Source organism: Microcebus murinus, chromosome 1 (assembly GCF_040939455.1).
Source record: "Microcebus murinus isolate Inina chromosome 1, M.murinus_Inina_mat1.0, whole genome shotgun sequence".
Taxonomy (NCBI): Eukaryota; Metazoa; Chordata; class Mammalia; order Primates; family Cheirogaleidae; genus Microcebus; species Microcebus murinus.
The window spans coordinates 27211972-27225186 of record NC_134104.1 but is presented as its reverse complement, the minus strand read 5'-3'; the positions used below and the strand labels follow the sequence as shown (position 1 = coordinate 27225186).

Sequence of the window (13215 nt, the reverse complement as noted above, 5' to 3'; positions counted from 1 at the left end):
CATGAATTCTAGGACAAAACACAGTTTATTCTCTTGGCCACAGTTTTTGCTACTACTTCTTTCTCTACCTGCATCCTTACTGCTCAACTCCCCAGGATTCTTTCTTTGGCCTTCTTTTCTCATTCTACCCATTCTCCCTGAATCATCCTACCCTTACCTACGATTTCAACTACTACCTATGTGCTAACAACTCCAAAATTCTGTATATTTAGAACATCTTAAATTCCTTATCTATACTTTCAAGTGCTCAAAAGACATTCTCATTTAAATGCCCACAGGCATTGTGTGCTAAAGAGATGGTACGTGTTGGTACAGAAAAGCAAAGAGAAAACGATTACTAGTTGTGGTAATAGAAAAGCTTCACAATCTCAGTAGATTAATGAAATAGAAGTATTTTTGTTGTTGTTGTTCAAATAAGGCCCGGTTGGTGGTGGTGGAGGTGGAGGTGGCATGTGGTGCAAGAATTGAAGATGCTTCTGGGACCGAAGGTTTTGGTGACTCTGCCTTTTTTTATGTGATTTTCAATGTCATCCAGGAAAGTTTCATCCATCCAACAGATGGGAAAAGAGTTTGAAGGGTTGTGTGGAAGGTTTTATGCACCAGTTCTGGAATTGGTGTATTTTCACACACACTCCATTGAACAGAATTCAGGGACATGGTCCCACCTGAATGAAAAGAGGTGGGGAATAAAGTGGCTGATCAGTGACTTCATAGCAACCTCTACATTATGCAAAGATAACACAAATCTTTAGTAGACAGCTAGCAGTCTCTGCCACAAAGTCCACTGGTGACCATTGCAGATAGAATTTTGTTTCTAGCCGGGTGAGTAAGGCTTGAGAAGAGTGAAAATGGAGACCATCGGAGTGCTTCTCCTCCTGAAAGCACAGTGCTGGTGTATAGCTAGCTGCTCAAGTCACATTTGCAGAACCAAAACATGGCTGTTAAGGAAAAGACAAAGCTTGGGAAGCAAGCTTTGTATTTCCCTTTAATCCAAACAACAAATTATTTATCAGTGCCATTAGTTTCTTTCTTTCATTCGTTTTTTCTCTTTAAATTTATAAGATTATTTTCTGGTAATAAAAGAAATAATCTTTCTAAAACTCAGTTAATCATTTCACTCCCTGAGTTAAAGCATTCAGTAACTACTTTACTGATTCCAAAATAAATAAAGTGCAAACACATATTATGTCATGAAAGCCAGTACAATCAGACTCCAGCATGCCTTGCCTGTCTTTCACTGAGCGTGATTGTCTGCCATCAGTTCAGTACCATCCTAGTCCTTCTAAAGTCTATTCTACACTGCCAAAAAGAGTATAGCAACAAAAAGGATGCTGTGAGTACCCTTCCCCGTGTGGTTTTCAGTTAGAGTCTACCACTCCCAGGCATCACACAGAATTTGGAAAGTAAATCCTTCCAAGCCCAAATCTAAAGATTTAGAGGGTATTATTCCCCAAATTGCAAGCAGATGCTTGGGTGGCCATGAGATTGGAAGCACATTCTGAGTGAGCACGTGAGAATCACTTCATAAATGTTCTGCACTGAGATGATCTTATTCTCTTCCAAAGCCTTCCAATGAGTATGAGTAGAAGCTTCTAATCTGTGTATTAAACATTTCAAAGTTGCAATATATAGAGTGGCTGAGATTTTCTTCAACAAACCTTGACGACAGATATGATGACAGATATTCTATAACACTCCCCCAAGTGGACACACACACACATATGTGTGCAAACACAAGCACACATACGAGCCAAAATTCTTGCCAATACCTAAATCCAATCCATTGCTTTGGTACATGCTCTTTTCTCTATGTATGGAATGCCCTTTCCGTGGCTTTTCCGTCTGACAAAAGTGCTGTTCATCTTTCAAATTCAAATATTACCTTCTAACTGAGGCCTTTCCTAAGGCCCCCAATTATAATACACTCTCCTTGGGGAGCCCATAATATTTAGTTCACTCCCTTTGCATGGTATTTTTAACATTGCTTGCATGCCCTCACATAGAAATTATGTCTTATTACACTCTGTGGCCTTGGTTCCGAGTACAAAGACTGCCATATAGTAGGCATTCGGTAATGTGTTATATAAATGGTCCATTTCAAAACAAAATGTCATTAATGTAAACGAACATTTTCTTCACAGCATATTCTGAAAATTGAGGAGAGTAAACCTATATGTTGGGAGTATATCTAAGGCTCACTGAAGCATCCCAGGCGCTCCTCTCTCCAGGAGGACGTGAGCATGAAGGTACAGATAAATGAGCAATGGGAAGGCACATGCATCATTCTGCCTCTCCTCTGCCTTTCTCTTCTCAATGTCTTTATCACTCATAAATTTAGTTACTCAATATACTGGCATTTTAGGAGGGTTTTTAATCCCAGTTCCTGACTCCAATATCCTCACGCGTTTTTTCTCCTGCTGACCTGCTGTAGAGGGAAGGGCTCCTCCACGTTGTCACATTAATGGTACTACGTGGCTGACCTTCCTGCAGGAGATGCCCCAGTTGCCCAGACAAGTGGCACCACCTGCCTGGGCGCAGCAGAACGTGCTCCTGCCACCTTGCAAGGCAGCAGCAGCACAGCCAGGATAGGAGCCCCAGCTGCGACATCAGTTTTCCCTCATTAACACTGGGTCAGAATGACTCTGCTATTTAAAACAGCTCCTTTTTAATTAAATTGATGCCAGCTTCTGCGTCTCACCCTATCCCAGGAATTCTCAGTCTATTACTTAAGGCAAAGACAGAGAAAAAATAATAATTTGATTAGCCCTTTTGCTTGGGTTTTAATTGACATGAGAAGCTTCATTCAGATCAAATACTATTAACCAAAAGTCACCTGCAACCACACATTTAGCTGCTTTCATTCAGCAAATATGGCTTCATCGGGCAGTGACATGGCCAGGAGTGTCCTGAGGGCTGGAATAGACTGATAAAATGAGACTGATGATGTCCTTGCCCTCTTGGACCTTACAATCTGGAGTGGGAGGAAATGAGAAAATAAATAAAAATAAATGTGCAATATAGCATAAGAGGTAAGTGCTATGGAAAAAAAATAGGGCAGAGCAAAATGACAGAGAGTGTTGGAGGGGGCAGGTGGAGCACACTATTTTGTACAGTGTAGGCAAACATTTGGAGCCTTCTGTGTTTAGATCTCAGCAAAGAGAGGAAATAAACCATGAAAATATCTATGGGCAGAGCATTCCAAACAGAATACGTGGGTCCTGAGGCAGTGAAGCTGGGACTGTCCAAAGAACAGCAAGGGAGGCCAATGTGGCTTCAGCTGAGTGTGGAGAGACAAGTTGGGGAGGTGGGCAGGGGCCAGGTCTGTTAGCGTCTTGCAACAGGAGTCAAGACTTCCTTGCAGGTACCATAACACTTGTGACAAGACTTTAACTGGGACCATGCTCAATGTTTCTTATGCCTCTTGAGGCATAAAAATAAATTAGCCAATCTAGAATAAGTAAAACCAAGAAAGTTATTCCTGGTGCCAATTGTTCTGTTATTTGTTATGCTACCTATTTTCTAAAAGAAATTACTTTGTTAAAATACTTCATTTACTTACACCCAAAGGACTTTGCATAAACTGAAGTTAAATAGGTGTGAGGGCTTTTACAAAGTTGGGGGAAATTACTTCTCAGCCTGAAAGTAGTGAAGGAGATTTTGCCAATGCCTTTTATCTTCCTAGAAATACAGTCATGTTTTCAGACCTTTTTGAATAAACCTTAGAGATGATCCATTGTTTTACATAATAAGAACACTGTGATTTTACAGTCACCCAGGTCATTGGTGGCTGATTCAGTCAGATTTCGGCAGCAGCTCAGGATTCAGAGTGGGCTTTGGACAAGATACGCTCAGACTTACAATCCATTCACAATCATTCCGCCACTCTTAGCTTCAATTTCTCCAAATTGTTTGATATTAAAACGAAATATAGACACCTAGCCTAGTGCTTAGCATGTCACACGCACTTTAGCTGGTAGACAAGAACATTGCTGTACTTTCCTGCAAAATATCCTGCAAAGCCGTGGCATATTTGACCTCTTCCCTTCACTTTTGCCTTTCCCTTACCATGCCTTTAAAAGATAAGGCAGTCTAAAAAGAGCCCTCCCTTCTCCCCAAATACAACAGCTTTCATTTCAGCATATTACAGGGGTACAAATGTTTAAGTTACATATATTGCCTTTGCCACACCTGAATCAGAGCTTCAAGTGTGTCCATCCTCCAGACGGTGCCATAAGATGTGAATATATTCATCCTTTCTTCCCCCTCCCACCTGCCCGCCGCCCGATGAATGTTACTACTATATGTGCACTTCAGTGTTGGTCAGTTAAGTCAGTTAATACCAATTTGGTGGTGAGTACATGTGGTGCTTGCTTTTCCATTCTTGTGACACTTCACTTAGTAGAATGGGCCCCAGCTCTATCCAGGATAATACAAGAGGTGCTAGATCACCATTGTATTTTGTGACTGAGTAGAACTCCATGGTATACATCCACCACATTTTATTAATCCACTCATGTGTTGAAGAGTACTTGGGTTATTTCCACATCTTTGGAATTGTGATTTGTGCAGCTATAAACATTCTAGTGCGGATGTCTTTTTTATAGAAATAATCACCAAAAAAAATTATAACCAAGCTTCCTCCTGCACTAGAAAGTTAGCTTCTAAATATCTGTGCCAGAGAAATGCAAACATGGATTCATGTGGATATGACAAATAAGAATGTTCCCTACATCATTATAACAGCAAAATATTGTAATCCACCTAATGTCAATCAATAGAAGGATGAATAAATAAAATGTAGAAGATGCTTATAATGGAAAACCAGACAGCATTCCAAAGGAATGAATGAAGTCTATCTTTTTTCTGTCTGTTTCAAAATGGATATATCTCAAAAATATTCCTCAGTTAAAAAATACATTGCAGAATAAAACAATATTAACTATAAATTATTATTACTGTGTCTAATAAAACACAAAGACTGGTGTAATATAAAAAAACAAACAAACAAAATAAAACAACAGTTTTCAAATTAGAATGGACCTCTGAGGTAACTAGGAGCTGTGTCACATCATACATAAAACAAACAAATGGATCCCAAACTTATGAGGTAGTACTATAATTACCTATTCTGGGCCTTTCTATTTCATCTCATAGACCCACATGCTGCTAGATTTTGATTTGGAAGATATTTCAACACTGAAAATTCACTTCCATTGGTAGGCCAGCCATTTAACCTCAGAATATGGTGTGTGAGTGCTGCCTGGTTCCAGGATCAATGGCAGCAATTTGTTCCTTAAAGAATGAAAATATACAGTAGCACCTAGCACATATTTGCTTCTGGCTTCTTGTGTGCCAAAACCCCTGTAATGTTTTGAGTTGTTTCCAGTTTCTAAGCTCCCAAGGAAGCATCCTTGTGTAAACACACAGACACACACACACACACAGATTTACTGATATAAGGGAGCATTTTAGGGTTTGTTATTCCGGAATCCACAAACTATTGGGATCAGAGGCAAACCCAGGGTTTACTGACTGGAAATCTTGTTTATTTGCTTCTGATTCATTTTCACCACTATATAAAAATGATCTGTCCTACACAGGATACAGACCTATTTGCCTATTATGTAATGAACTGCCCCAAACAACTTATGGCATTGCTACTAGGTCTATTCTTACCAAAACCTGTTGTTATATATTCTTTTCAGTTTATTCAAACTCAAAACAAATATATTAAAAGTTAAGTAATAAAATCATACGTAGATACTATAAATTCTTTAATAACCTTAACATGGAAACCCATTTGCCCTCACCCATGGCCTTTGGTGCTCTTTCCTTCTGAACAGACATGGTCAGGGTTTAGAGGAACTTATTTGGGAGTCAGATTGCCTGGACTTCAAAGGATTCTATGCAGAATCTTGGAGGTGTTGGAGAATATATTTTCCTACTTTTCCCATCTGAGTTCTGAGAAGCCAGCAACCTGACTGGACCTCTACTGAGGAAAATAGTGCACAGAAGAGAATTGGAAATCCACTTAACATCATTGAGAAAAAGCAAAGTAACCCTTTTCACTGATATTGTCATCTTTTTCCTTTGTCTTTCATTAGAGTTTTTCCCTTCTCCCCAAGACTTCCATTTGGTTTCTATACTCCCCAACCTCCAAAACCCCTACCTAGTGCATCTTACAGTCTTGCCATATTCTTCACTTTTAGAAAATTGGACAGAGAATGTTTTTTAAATGTCTCCATTTACAGATTCCAGTTTTCACCTTTAGTGTTATGAAATATAGTAACCACTTTATCAATAATATCTCCATTAGAATTAGGAATCATTACTATTACTAAGAATACTGTAATATGAAAGAAATAATTGTCATCTGTAAAAAAACAATATCCTAATTTACTTAAAAGTTCTCCACCTTAACTGTGAAATATCTTTTTGGTAAATCTTCCTCCATGAAAAGGAGATACACATTTTAGAATAGAAATTATCCAATGTGAACAATGATATCACTGGCAAAAATACTTTACTATACTTTGGGGAAAAATTCTAGCAAATATTTTTTTAGACTATTGGGTTCACTAAAGGAAGAATGAGAATTAAATCAAATTCAAAAAAACTTTCCTGACAGGCCCGGCTTGATCAGCGTGGTGGCTCAGGCCTATAATCCTAGCACTCTGGGAGGCCAAGGTGGGTGGATCCTTTGAGCTCAGGAGTTTGAGACCAGCCTGAGCAAGAGCGAGACCCCATCTCTACTAAAAATAGAAAGAAATTAATTTGCCAACTAAAAATATATAGAAAAAATTAGCCGGGCATGGTGGCACATGCCTGTAGTCCCAGCTATTCGGGAGGTTGAGGCAGGAGGATTGCGTGAGCGCAGGAGTCTGAGGTTGCTGTGAGCTAGACTGACACTATGGCACTCTAGCCTGGGCAACAGAGTGAGACTGTCTCAAAAAACTTTCCTGGAAACTCTACTTCCAGTGAAAACATTTGAATGTTAATGATTCACGTTCTTTGGATCTCCCTTTCTACTCTTCTTTTTACTAACTTGTGCTTCATTTTCATAGGGAAATATTTAGGTAAAGAAAATAAATAAGAGATAAAGAACAAACTCATCATTTTCTGGTGCCTATAAGGAAATGGCCCAAATATCATTAATGATAGGTTTCCCTCTTTCCATGTCACATTTTTTTCTCATCACATTATTTTACGGGGTAAATATAAAATAATTAGAGCAACACAAATATTGCAGGTATTCCCAAAAACATGAAGTAGCACATTTTTGCTTTTTCATAAGTAAAGAAATAGAAATAAAACAACCCAAGATAGTGGTTTCCAAACTGTGGACCCTGGATCAGTAGTAATAATACTAATACTAGGAACTTATTAATAATGCAAATTACCAAGGTTCTGTCTTGTTGGTACTGAATCAGAAATTCAGGAGTGTAGCTCAGAAATCTGTGTTTTAACAAGCTCTCCAGGTAATTCTCATGCACTCTAAAGTTTGACAATCACTGCCAGAAAGTGTTTTTTCCTTGTTAGGATAAATCACAGAGAAAAGTGAAGATTTTATTATAAAAAATAAAAAATGCAAACACAAGTACATCTATGGAAGTCAAAATGTCATTATTTTGATGCTATTGCATGTTCATAATTATTCCAAAATGAAATAAAAATGTATTTAAGTAAATTAAAAGGGTGTCACCTAAGGATATATGGTAGGAAGAATTCTGTCCCCTCTAAACTTTGTCCCCAGCTACTCCCAAGAATTTGTTCAATCACATGGCAAAAGAGAATTAGAAGATGTAATTAAGGTTACTAATCAGCTGACTTTAAAGTAAAAAGATTATCCAGGTGGAACTAATCTAATCATGTGCGCCTTAAAATCAGAGATGTTTCTCTGTCTGGTAGCCAGAGAAGCTAGAGAGAGAAGTTAGAGATTCATAGAGCAAGACGGATTTGACCCACTATTATTGGCTTTAAAACTAAGGGGGCCGTGTTTCAAGGAAATAGGGACCTCATTCCCAGGACTGCAAGAAACTGGACTCTGAAACCAACCAGTGAGCTTGGAAGAAGATTCTTCCCCCCCCCCCCCCAGAGTATTACAGGGACACAAATGCTTTGGTTACATAAATTGTCTTTGCACCTGTTCAAGTAAGAGTTGCAATCATGTCTATCCCCCAGACAGTGCAAATCCTTTAGGTATAAATGTACCCATCCTCACTTCCCCCTCCTACCTGTCCAACAGATGAATGTTACTTTGGAAGCAGATTCTTTCCCAGCGTCTTCAGATAAGAAGTGCCCAGCCTGGCTTACATCTTGATTTCAGCATTTATAAAATGCTGAGCTGAGAGGGCCTTGCTGAGTCATGTTGTGCCTGAATTCTGACTCATGGACTGTGAAATAATGAATGGATATTGTTTTAAAGCTGCCAAAATTGTAGTAATTTGTTATGGCAGCAGCAACAAATACTGGGTGTTAATTTAAAATGCTGTTACAGTCATCCCAGTTTGAAATGAACCTGCTGCTTTTGACAGCCAGCTGGCAATTGAACCCAAAGCACCAATTGGCAATTTAACTTTCAGAACTTGAATTCTTCACTAGTAAGCTTTTGTAACATTCAGCACAGCTGGACTGTCCTTTTGGCTTTCTAAAAGCATGCACTCCTTCAGTTTGTCTTGCGTACGTACTCACTTTTCTTATAGGCTAGATAGTAGCATCCAATATTCACACATGAACCTCAAGAAAGTAAGAGAATGCACCTTCATCTTTTCTTTGTTCTCCTTCACACAGTTGAAAAGAAAAGCCACAGACAGCTCCATTGCAATATCTTGGCAGACTTTAATATGTGACATATTGTCAGACCTCAGCACTTAGAGGAAAATGAAGTCTTTCAAACGTGAGTTCAGGTCAGTAATTTTTCATTTTGCAGGCAAAGATGATATATTTAATTCTTTTCACACAAGAAAAGCATGAATGGTGTTACTCATAAGTTTATGAACATTATTACATAGTAGAGTCCCCAATCCCTTGGAGAAGTCATGCTAACAGGAGACTTAGAGCAAAGGTGACAGGTGGTGTATTTGTTTGCTAGGGCTTCTATAACAAAGTACTATAGATTTAGTGGCTTAAACAAAGAAATCTATTTCTCACAGTTCTAGAGGCTAGAAATCCATGATAGAAGTGTCAGTAGGGTTGGTTTCTTCTGAAGGCCTCTCTCTTGTAGATGGCAGTCTTCCTCTAGTGTCTTCTCATGCTCTTCCCTCTGTGCATGTTTGTGTCTTAAACTCCTCTTCTTATAAGGACATCAATCCATTGCTGGATTAGGGATCACCCCCAATTACCTCATTTAACCTTAATTACCTCATCCCTATTTCAAATACAGTCACTTTCTAAAGAGCTAGAAGTCAAGACTTCAACATATAAATGTTCGGGGGATACAACTCAGCCCATAAGAGGTGAGGTCCAGTTACTTCAGGAATATAACATCGCCTATTCATGACAGCCAGTGGCCCTCCCAGGCAAGGCATCAGAAACTTTCTCATGTTTGACAAGGAACTCTAGAAAAGGTTCATCTCCCATGTATGGCCAGAGGGGATAATAGGTGTATGTGCAAAAACTAGGTGGTAGGAAGTGATACAACCATGATAAAGCAGTTTTTGGACAAAAGACTGTGGACAAAAGTCTTTGGACAAAAGTCTTTGGACAAAATCCAGTGGCTTTTCTATTATATCAAACCATTAGTCCTGACTTATAACAGAAAGCTGTTCAAAAAATCGTATGCATTATGTTTTATCAGAGCTACTGGATATTCCATTAAATTAGAAAATCATTAGTATTTATTTATCCATCTGCTTCTGTTTTTGCATCCCCTCCATGCTTCTTGAAGTAGCCATAGAATAGAGATTATAATTTTTCTTTAATTTTATGTATTTCTTTACCTGAACATAAAAACTAATTAAAATAATCCTTGACATTTATCCTGTCAAAATGTGACAGATACTATACTGTGTGGCTTACACATATTATCTCAAGAAAATCCCAATAGCCCTGTGAGCTAAACAATATGGTTATTCCAATGTTACCAAAAAGGGAACTGAGATTTAGAGAAATTCAATATGTTGGTCACATAGCCAGTATATTGTAGAGTCAGGTCTATCAAAGTATATCCAACTGCCTATCTAATAATGATTCTCTTCAGAATATAATAGGCAAAAGTTCTGTTGTAGAAAAGTTGCACCATCATTCATGAGTTCCCATATACTATGAAAAAATATATTGACAAACAATTTTTGTATTGTTGTATAACATAGGCTCTGGTCATCAGTTTAGTGTTACAAAATTTGGGTGCTTCTACATGTAAACTATTTTATGAGCTTTTAGAGGTGGGAAACCTCTTTCTATTTCATACCAGATTATAAGATTCTCTATAAATAAAGCATTACATTCATATATTAAGGTGAAATTAATAATAGAATATAATCTTCAGACAAATGACCAACTGCTTTGGAATCCACGTCCAAATCACTAATATTATGGCTCTGATTTACCTACTTCTGAGACAAGATGAAAAAGTTATGAGCATTGTCAAGAGAAAGACATGAGTAGCAAGCACTGCCTTGGAGAGGACAAACAGACCTGCCTCTTATCCTGAAAGCAAGCCTAGACCAATTCTTTCTCACAATTGAAAATTAAGCCATAATACACTAGTATTATTTTATAAATGTCTTGCTAGGAAAAAAATAATTTAGTATCTGAATAACACCACAAATTCTTGTTGACCTATTTCAAGTAAACTATTAGTACTACTTCCTACTAATATTTTCATTTATCTAGCAGACTGTATAGAGCAGCTGTTCTCTTCTCTTGCCAAGCCTTGAGTGGAAACGACCCTTTCTGCAAATTCAGAACGAAGACAAGGACTCCAGCTTCACTGAGAGCTGAGAGGTCTGCTGGAAGCATCTCAGCATTTATCTTCGTTTCAGACTGTAGAGAGGAACAGCGCCCTCTGCTGGTTAAAACCCTGAGACCACAGCATAAATATCCTTCAAAAAGGTGAAAAAAAAAGATTTCAGATAAACATGTGCTGTGAAATTTTTCCACCAGCAGATCTGCACTAAAAGAAATGTTAAAAGAATTTCTTTGGGCACAGGAAAACTACACCAGATGGAGACTTGAATCTACACAAAGGAATAAAGAGCACCAAAAATGGTAAACATATGAGTAAATATAAAAGAAGATTGTCTTCATTTTTAAGCTTCTTAAAAAATAATTAGGTCTGTGTTCCTCCCTGTTCCACAGACAGCCACGTGTTCTTTTGCAGTGCCACTCAGTCACATGCCTGAGACATAATCACAAAGGGCCAAGTAAGCCCATTTGTTCAGTGGGCACCTGGATGCCAGGGCTGCTTTTAACTCCAAAAAAAAAGAGGAGACTGTCATCATCCATGACTCCTTCTTTGTGTAAACTGCATGGTCTACATGTTCCAATATGAGTTTACATGTGGAAAATTCAGTGGCACAGCAAGGCTGAGAATCAGAAGCTTTTCAATAATGGGGAGGCCATCTCTGTTTTCCAGAAGCAAGATGCTAGTGCTATCAAATGCAATGATACTGGTGCTGAATATGCTGTGAAGTTCATTGGTTCTAGGGCTCATTAAAAGGGTGCAACCAAAAGAGTCATCTTCTCTGCCCCTTCTACTGATGCCTTCATATTTATGATGCCCTCAACCACAACAGAGTTTCCATCCCTGACTCCCAGAACTATGAAAAGTATAATAACTCCCTCAAAATTTTCAGCAATGCCTCATACCACCAACTGCTTTGCCCCTCAGACAAAAATCATCCAGGATAACTTTGGCTTCATGGAGGTACCAAAGTCCACATCATAACTGACACAAGAAGACTGGATTGCCCATTTAAGAAACTAGCATGTCAGTGTGGGACTGCTCAGAACATCATCTATACATCTACTGGACATGCCAACGTTGTCAGCCAGGTTATCCTGGAGCTGAATGGAAAATTCTCTGACCTGGATTCCTGTGTCACCATCTCCAGTGTGTTGGCTGTGGATCTGCTCTACCAGGTAGAGAAATGTACCAATTATGGTGACATCAAGAAGGTGGTAAAGCAGGTATCAGAGGGCCCCTAAAGGACATCCTGAGCTACACTGAGAACCCGATTGTCTCCTATGACTTTAACAGTGACATCTATACTTCCGATTTGATTATGGGGCTATCATTGCTCACAATGACCACTTTGTCCACCTGATTTCCTGGTATGATGATGAATTTGATTACAGGAAAAGAGTAGTGTACCTTATGCTCCACATAGCCACCAAGGAGCAAGAGACTTGGGACTACCAGTCCCAGCAATAGCAAGAGAAGAAGAGACAGATTTTCAGGTGCTGGGGAGTCCTTGCCGTAATTCAATGTCCCAACACACTAAAAAAAAGCCCAACCTCAACACAGTTTCCATCCCAGACTTCCTAAATAAGAGGATCAGATTAGAGAGACCCACTTTGTCAAGTACCACCAATATAAATCACTGTACTCACCCTAAAAAAGATAACTGACTCTTTAAATAAAAATAAAAACAATATGCTACGATTTATAACACATATAGGTTGTAAATATATAATAACAGTAACATATAGAACAGGAAGGAGGAATGGCAGTATACTGTCATATGGCAAAGAAATTATATAATATTATTTGAAGGTAGACCATAATAATTAAATATGCCTTTTATAAACCAAAACACACAACAATCACTAAAATAATAATTATTTTAGATAACAATTTAAGTGGAGATAAAATGGAATTCAAAATGCTTAACCAAAAACATATCAGGAAAAGAAGAAAAAGGAAACAAAAACCTGAAAATATCAGAAAGAATCCATTTAATCCAATCCAATTCATAATTGGAATTCTTTATCTGTCATTTCCATATTTTAATTTTGGTTAGTATCCATTGCTAGAGAGCTGGTGTTCCCCTCTGGGGGTATCCATTCACTTTGATTTTTTATACTTCCAGAGTTCTTGCACTGATTCCTTGTCATTTGAAGCATCTGTAACTTTATATTTTTGAATTTTCTTTTGTTTAAATGGGGCTTGTCTACTTCACTCATATGAGTGTATGTAGCATATGTTTTGTAAGAACCTAAGGCTTGAAACCATAAGAATTCTAGATGAAAATGTAGGAAAATCTAATCTAGATA

The 13215-nt window shown here is 38.3% G+C and overlaps 1 long non-coding RNA gene across 1 annotated transcript in view; it reads right to left on the bottom strand.

Annotated features, from left to right (window-relative positions):
* Positions 1–440: 440 nt before the first annotated feature.
* The window catches only part of LOC142872292 (uncharacterized), an 89009-nt gene continuing 76234 nt past the window's right edge, over positions 441–13215 (bottom strand). The window contains exon 3 of the long non-coding RNA XR_012920502.1: positions 441–665. This is a non-coding gene — a long non-coding RNA (uncharacterized LOC142872292). The remainder of the gene's footprint in view (positions 666–13215) is intronic.